This window comes from Apodemus sylvaticus, chromosome 1 (assembly GCF_947179515.1).
Source record: "Apodemus sylvaticus chromosome 1, mApoSyl1.1, whole genome shotgun sequence".
Classification (NCBI taxonomy): Eukaryota; Metazoa; Chordata; class Mammalia; order Rodentia; family Muridae; genus Apodemus; species Apodemus sylvaticus.
Window position 1 is genome coordinate 186020972 of NC_067472.1, and position 9665 is coordinate 186030636.

Sequence of the window (9665 nt, forward strand, 5' to 3'; positions counted from 1 at the left end):
AAGAGGAAGAGGCAAGAAATACTTAAATGCATACCAAATTCAGTAGAATTGATACACATATCAATTAGTGGCACCAATTGGAAGAGCTGAATTTATGATGTATATTTTGTATAGATATATTCATAAATGTAAGAATAATGGAATACATGTAGACTAAGAGTCAAATGTTTTAAAAGATATAAACAGTCAATTAATAAAAAGAAAAGACAGAGACATCTTCCACAATGGCAACACTGGTAACAACATTGAACCAGTGTGTAATTCTTCTTTCTGCCTCTTAAATATTCACAGCAAACAGAGGAAAAATCTTTTATGATAACACGTGACAGAGGATTTAAGAAATAGTTGTGGTCAATATCACCTCATACTCTCAAAGAAGTACACATATTCTAATGAATGCATTAACCTAACTGCCTGTTTTATTCATTTATTATCTAGAATATCGAGCATATGACTGTCATCAATAAAATTCCCAATTTGGGCTGTCCACATGTCCTAATGAACAGAGTAATATGGGAAAACATCAAACTCTCAAAGGCCACTGATCATTGTGCTTTGTCCTCACAGTTCCTGCAGGAAGAGATCTTATAGAGAGTATGTGAAAGTTACTGAAAGCCTCATGAGAAGTCTATTTGTGGAAGTCACACTGAGCAGGAAGGAATAGGATCATGGCAGAAATGTTGTGAGAACCTGAGGGACAGCTCTGCTGACATCTCTAAATGCCCAATTCATAACAGCAGCTTTGATCATGGTTCACCATGAGATAACTGTAGCCATGGGAAAACAATGGTCAGGAAGAGGCAGGTCTGTTATGGAGCAATGGACAGAATGCTGCATATTTCAGTCTTTATCATTGAAACAAGTTGCAAGGACAAAGTACTTTTTCTTTCATTGTAGCATCTTTTTTTCCGTTTTCTTTTTTTCTTTTCCTTTTTTTCAATTTTCTATATTCTTTGTTTAAATTCCAAATGATTTCCCCTTTCTTGGTTTCCTGCTCCCCATAAGTACCATAAGCCTTCTTTCCTCTGCCCATTCCCCTCCCACTTCTCTATCCTGGCAATCCCCTATATTGTTGCATAAAGCCTTTCCAGGAAGAGGATACTCTCCTTCCCTCTTGGGACTCATTTGATATGTTAATTGTGTCTTGAGTATTCAAAGTTTCTGGGCTAATTAACATCCACTTATCAGTGACTACATTCTATGTGTATTATTTTGTGATTGGGTTACCTCACTTAGGATGATATTTTCCAGTTCCAACTATTTGCCTAAATGTAACCCGTCCCGCGGGTCAGTTATTCCAGTGTTCCGAAGGGGCGCTATCTGCGGGTCAAGAAGTGGGGAGAAGGAGGGAGGCCAAGCACCAAGAAAGACAGAGTCACTCTGGGTTTTGTCAAAGCCTCCTTTATTGTTCTGGGGTACCCAAGTTATAAGGCTTTCAGGAGGGGCGTACCCCAAGGTAGGGACAAAGGAAGGAAGGGCAATTAGCAGTTTCAGCAGGAGGAGATAAGGGTCCTCCAGTGGAGACAACAGGTGTTTGCACAGGCTGGAGCCTGCTGCAGTTATCTCAGGACTTCCTTCCACCGCAATTACCGGAGTCAGCGGGAGATGATGCAGGCAGGATCATTCTGCAGTTATCTTCTAGACAATGGCTAAACCAATGCCCGCGGGAGAGGCTCTTGTTTGCTTAACTCAGGGCCTTTGCCCTGTCAGCCAGAGTGAGGGTCTCTAATGGCTTCCCACACTAAAAATTTAATGAATTCATTGTTTTTAATTGCTGAGTAGTATTCCATTGTGTATATATACCACATTTTCTGTATCCATTCCTCCACTGAGGGACATCTGTATTCTTTCCAGCTTCTGGCTATTATAAATAAGGCCGCTATGAACATAATGGAGCATGTGTCCTTATTGCATGCCAGGGAATCCTCTGGGTAAATGCCCAGGAGAGGTATAACAGGGTCCTCCAGAAGTGTCATGCCCAGTTTTCTTAGGAACCACCAGACTGATTTCCAGAGTGGTTGTACCAGCTTGCAATCCCACCAGCAGTGGAGGACTGTTCCTCTTTCTCTACATCCTTGCCAACACCTGCTGTCTCCTGTTTATTTTTATTCGATATATTCTTTATTTACATTTCAAGTGAGTTTTCCTTTCCTGGATCCCCCCCTTCCTGAGAGTCCCATAAGCCCTCTTCCCTCCCCCAGTTACCAAATCCACCCCTTCCCACTTCCATGTTCTGGTGTTCCCTGACACTGTTGTACTGAGCTTTTCCAGGACTGGGGGCCACTTCTTCCTTCTACTTGGGCATCATTTGATATGTGCATTGTGTCTTGGGTATTCCAAGCTTCTGGTCTAATATCCACTTATCAGTGAGTGCATACCATGAGTGTTCTTTTGAGACTGGGTTACCTCACTTAGGGTGATATTTACCAGTTCCAACCATTTGCCTAAAAATTTAATGAAATCATTGTTTTTAATTGCTGAGTAGTATTCTGTTGTGTAAATATACCACATTTTCTGAATCCGTTCCTCCACTGAGGGACATCTGTGTTCTTTCCAGTTTCTGGCTATTATAAATAAGGCTGCTATGAACATAGTGGAGCATGTGTTTTTGTTGCATGACAAGGGAATCCTCTGGGTATATGCCCAAGAGTGGTATGGCAGGGTCCTCTGGAATGTCATACCCAGTTTTCTGAGGAACCGCCAGACTGATTTCCATAGTGGTTGTACCAGCTTGCAATCCCACCAGCAGTAGAGGAGTGTTCCTCTTTCTCCACATCCTCATCAACACCCGCTGTCTCCTGAGTTTTTAACCTTAGCCATTCTGACTGGTGTGAGGTGAAATCTCAGGATTGTTTCAATTTGCATTTCCCTAATGACTAATGATGTTGAACATTTCTTTTATATATATATATTTTTTCTATATTCTTTGTTTACATTCCAAATGATTTCCCCTTTCCCAGTTCTTTTATATATATATGTATATATATAAAATATATATGTATACATATTTTTCTATATTCTTTGTTTACATTCCAAATGATTTCCCCTTTTCCAGTTCCCCCCTCCCCATATGTCCCATAAGCCTTCTTTTCTCCACCCATTCTCCCAATTACCTCCCTCCTTTTCTCTGTCCTGGTACTCCCCTACAATGCTAGATCAAGCCTTTCCAGGATCAGGACCCTCTCCTTACTTCTTCATGGGAGTCATTTGTTATGCTTATTGTGCCTTGGGTACTCAGAGCTTCTGGGCTAATTAATATCCACTTATCAGGGATTGCATTCCATGTGTATTCTTTTGTGATTGGGTTACCTCACTTAGGATGATATTTTCCATTTCCAACCATTTGCCTAAAAATTTCATGAATTCATTGTTTTTAATTGCTGAGTAGTACTCCATTGTGTAAATATACCACATTTTCTGTATCCATTCCTCCACTGAGGGACATCTGGGTTCTTTCCAGCTTTTGGCTATTATAAATAAGGCTGCTATGAATGTAATGGAGCATGTGTCCTTAATGCATGCCTGGGAATCCTTTGGGTATATGCCCAGGAGAGGTATAGCAGGGTCCTCCAGAAGTGTCATGTCTAGTATTCTGAGTAACCACCAGACTGATTTCCATAGTGGTTGTACTAGCTTGCAATCCCACCAGCAGTGGAGGAGTGTTCCTCTTTCTCCACATCCTTGCCAACACCTGCTGTCTCCTGAGTTTTTAACCTTAGCTATTCTGACTGGTGTGAGGTAAAATCTCAGAGTTGTTTTGATTTGCATTTCCCTAATGACTAATGAAGTTGAGCATTTTTTTTTAATTTTTTTATTCGATATAATTTATTTACATTTCAAATGATTTCCCCTTTTCTAGCCCCCCCACTCCCCGAAAGTCCCGTAAGCCCTCTTCTCTTCCCCTGTCCTCCCACCCACCCCTTCCCACTTCCCCGTTCTGGTTTTGCTGAATACTGTTTCACTGAGTCTTTCCAGAACCAGGGGCCACTCCTCCTTTCTTCTTGTACCTCATTTGATGTGTGGATTATGTTTTGGGTATTCCAGTTTTCTAGGTTAATATCCACTTATTAGTGAGTGCATACCATGATTCACCTTTTGAGTCTGGGTTACCTCACTGAGTATGATATTCTCTAGCTCCATCCATTTGCCTAAGAATTTCATGAATTCGTTGTTTCTAATGGCTGAATAGTACTCCATTGTGTAGATATACCACATTTTTTGCATCCACTCTTCTGTTGAGGGATACCTGGGTTCTTTCCAGCATCTGGCAATTATAAATAGGGCTGCTATGAACATAGTAGAACATGTATCCTTATTACATGGTGGGGAGTCTTCTGGGTATATGCCCAGGAGTGGTATAGCAGGATCTTCTGGAAGTGAGGTGCCCAGTTTTCAGAGGAACCGCCAGACTGATTTCCAGAGTGGTTGTACCAATTTGCAACCCCACCAGCAGTGGAGGAGTGTTCCTCTTTCTCCACACCCTCTCCAACACCTGCTGTCTCCTGAATTTTTAATCTTAGCCATTCTGACTGGTGTAAGATGAAATCTTAGGGTTGTTTTGATTTGCATTTCCCTAATGACTAATGAAGTTGAGCATTTTTTAAGATGCTTCTCTGCCATCTGAAGTTCTTCAGGTGAGAATTCTTTGTTTAACTCTGTACCCCATTTTTTAATAGGGTTGTTTGGTTTTCTGGAGTCTAACTTCTTGAGTTCTTTATATATATTGGATATTAGCCCTCTATCTGATGTAGGATTGGTGAAGATCTTTTCCCAATTTGTTGGTTGCCGATTTGTCCTCTTGATGGTGTCCTTTGCCTTACAGAAACTTTGTAATTTTATGAGGTCCCATTTGTCAATTCTTGCTCTTAGAGCATACGCTATTGGTGTTCTGTTCAGAAACTTTCTCCCTGTACCGATGTCCTCAAGGGACTTCCCCAGTTTCTTTTCTATTAGCTTCAGAGTGTCTGGCTTTATGTGGAGGTCCTTGATCCATTTGGAGTTGAGCTTAGTACAAGGAGACAAGGATGGATCAATTCGCATTCTTCTGCATGCTGACCTCCAGTGAACCAGCACCATTGTTGAAAAGGCTATCTTTTTTCCATTGGATATTTTCCGCCCTTTTGTCGAGGATCAAGTGGCCAACACCAATAGCGTATGCTCTAAGATCAAGAATTGACAAATGGGACCTCATAACATTGCCAAGTTTCTGTAAGGCAAAGGACACCATCAAAAGGACAAATCAGCAACCAACAAATTGGGAAAAGATCTTCACCAATCCTACATCAGATAGAGGGCTAATATCCAATATATATAAAGAACTCAAGAAGTTAGACTCCAGAAAACCAAACAACCCTATTAAAAATGGGGGTACAGAGTTAAACAAGGAATTCTCACCTGAAGAACTTCAGATGGCAGAGAAAGATCTTAAAAAATGCTCAACTTCATTAGTCATTAGGGAAATCAAATCAAAACAACCCTGAGTTTTCACCTTATACCAGTCAGAATGGCTAAGATTAAAAATTCAGGAGACAGCAGGTGTTGGAGAGGGTGTGGAGAAAGAGGAACACTCCTCCACTGCTGGTGGGGTTGCAAATTGGTACAACCACTCTGGAAATCAGTCTGGTGGTTCCTCTGAAAACTGGGCACCTCACTTCCAGAAGATCCAGCTATACCACTCCTGGGCATATACCCAGAAGATTCCCCAGCATGTAATAAGGATCCATATTCCACTATGTTCATAGCAGCCCTATTTATAATTGCCAGAAGCTGGAAACAACCCAGGTATCCCTCAACAGAAGAGTGGATGCAAAAAATGTGGTATATATACACAATGGAGTACTATTCTGCCACAATGAAACAATGAATTCATGAAATTTGTAGGCAAATGGATGGAGCTGGAGAACATCATACTAAGTGAGGTAACCCAGACTCAAAAGGTGAATCATGGTATGCACTCACTAATAAGTGGATATTAACCTAGAAAACTGGAATACCCAAAACATAATCCAAACATCAAATGAGGCACAAGAAGAACGGAGGAGTGGCCCCTTGTTCTGGAAAGACTCAGTGAAGCAGTGTAGGGCAAAACCAGAATGGGGATGTGGGAAGGGTTGGGTGGGAGGACAGGGGGAGAGAAGGAGGCTTATGGGACTTTCGGGGAGTGGGAAGGCTAGAAAAGCAGAAACAATTGGAAATGTAAATAAAAAATATATCGAATTAAAAAAATGGAAAAAAAAAAGGATGGGATCCTGTAACCTGGGACGGACCTCTGTGGCAGGACACCATGAGGCTGGGAACTTTGAACCTTCAGATTCTCAAGGGCTTATATCACCCAAAGAAATAGACTTTCCACCCTCCTTATAAGATGCACCCCTCTCCATACCCCTTGAAGTATTGACTTTCTACCTCTGACTGAGGAAATTATTCCTTCATTGTCTTCAGTGACTTTATAATTGTTATTGTTTGTTATCTTCAATGCAGCAAATTTTATCTTGCTCTCCTCTCTTTTACCTTGGAGAACAAGATGTTTTATCCATAGAAGGCTTAGCCTATATTTAATTAAATATCACCACCTCCAAAGATCTGAATTTGGAATGTGTTTTCTCACTTCAAATGTTTAGGTATGGGACTTGAATACCTGAGGTTTCCAAGACTTTTATAATGAAGGAGTGTTGGATTTTGTCAAATGCATTCTCAGTATCTAATGAGATGATTTTGTTTTTTTTCCTTGAGTTTGTTTATATGGTGGATTATATAAATGGATTTTCATATATGGAACCATCCGTGCATTCCTGGGATGAAGACTACTGGATCATGGTGAATGATCATTTTGATGTGTTCTTGGATTTTTTTGCAAGAATTTTGCATCAATATTCATAAAGGAAATTGGTCTAAAGTTCTCTTTCTATGTTGGGCTTTTGTGTGATTTAGGTATAAGTATAATTGTGGCTTCATAGAACAAATTGGGTAGCATTCCTTCTGTTTCTATTTTGTGGAATAATTTGAATAGTATTGGAAGTAGGTCTTCATTGAAGGTCTGATAAAATTCTGCACCAAACCCACAGAAAAAACCACACAATCATCTCATTAGATACTGAGAAAGCATTTGACAAAATCCAACACTCCTTCAGGGTAAAAGTCTTGGAAACAGCAGGAATTCAAGTCCCATACCTAAACATAGTGAAGGGAATATACAGGAAACCAGTAGCCAACATCAAACTAAATGGAGAGAAACTGGAAGCAATCCCACTAAAATCAGGGAGTTGACAAGGCTGCCTACTCTCCTCCTACCTATTCAATATAGTACTTGAAGTCCTAGCCAGAGCAATTAGACAACAAGGAAGTCAAACGGATAAAAATTGGAAAGGAAGAAGTCAAAATATCACTATTAGCAGATGATATGATAGTCTACTTAAAATTCCACCAGTGAACTCCTAAACCTGATAATGAACTTCATCAAGATGGCTGGATATACAATAAACTCAACCAAATCAATAACCTTCCTCTACTCAAAGGACAAACGGGCTGAGAAAGAAATTAGGGAGTACTATTGAGTGTGGGTAAGCAGAAGCACCACTTTAGCAGCTGGGACTCAAAAGCAATGGTGGCTATTGATACAGAATGAGATTAGGCCCAGAAAAGACATCACCAGATAGAGAAAAGAAAAAAAGAGTAGTCAAATATATCTATTTTTTCTGTAGCCTCAAAACATCATTTTTCAAAGTTGAGGTCAAGGTCAAGAGAAAGAAAACAAAAATTAGTTAATGATGGAAGCAAGCACAGGAGCCTGAACAGAAGCAAAGAGACAGGAATCCAAAGATAAGGCCTCTAAGAGACACAAGTCTGAGGAGCACAATGACAAAGAACACTCTTCTGACAAAGGAAGAGAATGATTAAATTCATCTGGGAATGGTGAGGACAGACACAAACACAAAGAAAGGAAGTCATCATGGGGCAGAAGTTAGATCAAGTTAAAGACGCTATAGCAGTAGAAACAGGGAAAGGATGAAGTCTTGCTCAAGAAGTAGGGATTGGAAAATCAATCCCAACCCAGAAGCAGAGGCAGGAAGATGTCACCATCTAGAAGCAGATATAGAAAAAGAAGGATCAGAACATACTCCTGATTAAGATCCATACACAGGCATAGGACTAGAACCAGGAGCAGAACATGCAGTTGAAGTCAAGATAGAAGAGGATAAAAAAAAAACCAAGAAGATTTAGCAGAAGCCTAAGCCAGACACCTAGTCCAACTCCCTTCGGAGGCAAAAACACAGCAATTTACCCATGAAGATTAGCTAGATGAAAAAGGACAAAGAAACTATAAGAACAAAAATTGAAATGGTCAAAATCAGAAACAACAAGAAATGGCTGCAGTGGCTGCAGCAACTGGAGGCAGTGTTGAAATCAGGAACCCAGGTTACCAAGGTTACTCCTCAGATAGCTATGGATGCCCAAATAGTGGCCCTGGAAGCTAAAGCCTTGGCAGAGACAGGTATAGCAGCAGAGCCCAGTTACTATAACCCAGCAGCTGTGAATCCAGTGAAATTTGCTGAGCAAGAGAAAGAGAGGAAAATGCTCTGGCAAGGCAAGAAAGAAGGCAACAAATCTCAGTCTGCTGAAATCTTAAAAAAATGAATTTTGGAAACAAGGACCAAAATGTCAAATTTAGGAAGTTAATGGGCATTAAGAGTGAAGATGAAGTTGGCTATAGCTCCATTGATAAAGAAAGTTAAAAGACTTTGAAGCAACAAGAAGTTTTTTTTGAAATCTTGATGCTCAGTATGATTGCAAACCCACACACAAAGAGAAACAGGTTTGGGTTTCACATCTTCAATGTGTGAAGTTTGGAAAATATCCATTTGGACTTTATAGACTTGGTCTGATGTTAGGACCTTGTTCACCAAACAGCTAGTATTATAACTGACTTGGGTGTTGCATTGACATTAATTTATTGAAAAATATTACTTTTTTGTAAATATCAGATCAGTGATACTGGTGTCAGTGTTGTAATCAGGTTGAACCCACTTCTATTAAACTAGACAGGACTCTAGAAGGACAATAGTTTTTAGTTCATGAATTCTACTTTTCAAATATATTAAAGCTTTGGGTGGGATAAAATCTCATACATAGATTTTCTCATGTCCCCTGTCTTCTATACTTTTGACTTAACCTAGCACAGTTATTTCCATTTCTTGAAAAATGAAGCCAACGTTTCTGTAGATGTCCTTTAGAAGGTCTGGCCATGTGGCACATAATCCTGCACACAAGCTGGGCAGTGATGATAAGAAATGGAAAGGGGATAAGACTTGAAATGTGAATAAAGAAAATATGCAATTGAAAAAAGGGAATTAGGGAAGTGACACCCTTCACAATAGTCACAAATAACATAAAATACCTTGGTGTGACTCTAACCAAGCAAGTGAAAGATCTGTGTGATAAGAACTTGGAGTCTCTGGAGAAAGAACTCAAAGAAGATCTCAGAAGATGGAAAGATCTAACGTGCTCGTGGATTGGCAGGATTAATATAGTAAGACTAGCCATCTTACTGAAAGAGATCTACAGAGTCAGTGCAATCCCCACCAAAACACCAACTCAATTCTTCATAGAGTTAGAAAGAGCAATTAGCAAATTCATTAAGAATAACAAAAAGCCCAGGAGAGTGAAAA

General features: G+C 40.0%; 1 pseudogene; it reads left to right on the forward strand.

The window, feature by feature from the left end:
- The first annotated feature begins 224 nt into the window (after nt 1-224).
- On the forward strand, nt 225-8871 carry LOC127697463 (arginine/serine-rich coiled-coil protein 2-like; annotated as a pseudogene).
- Nucleotides 8872-9665: the final 794 nt, after the last annotated feature.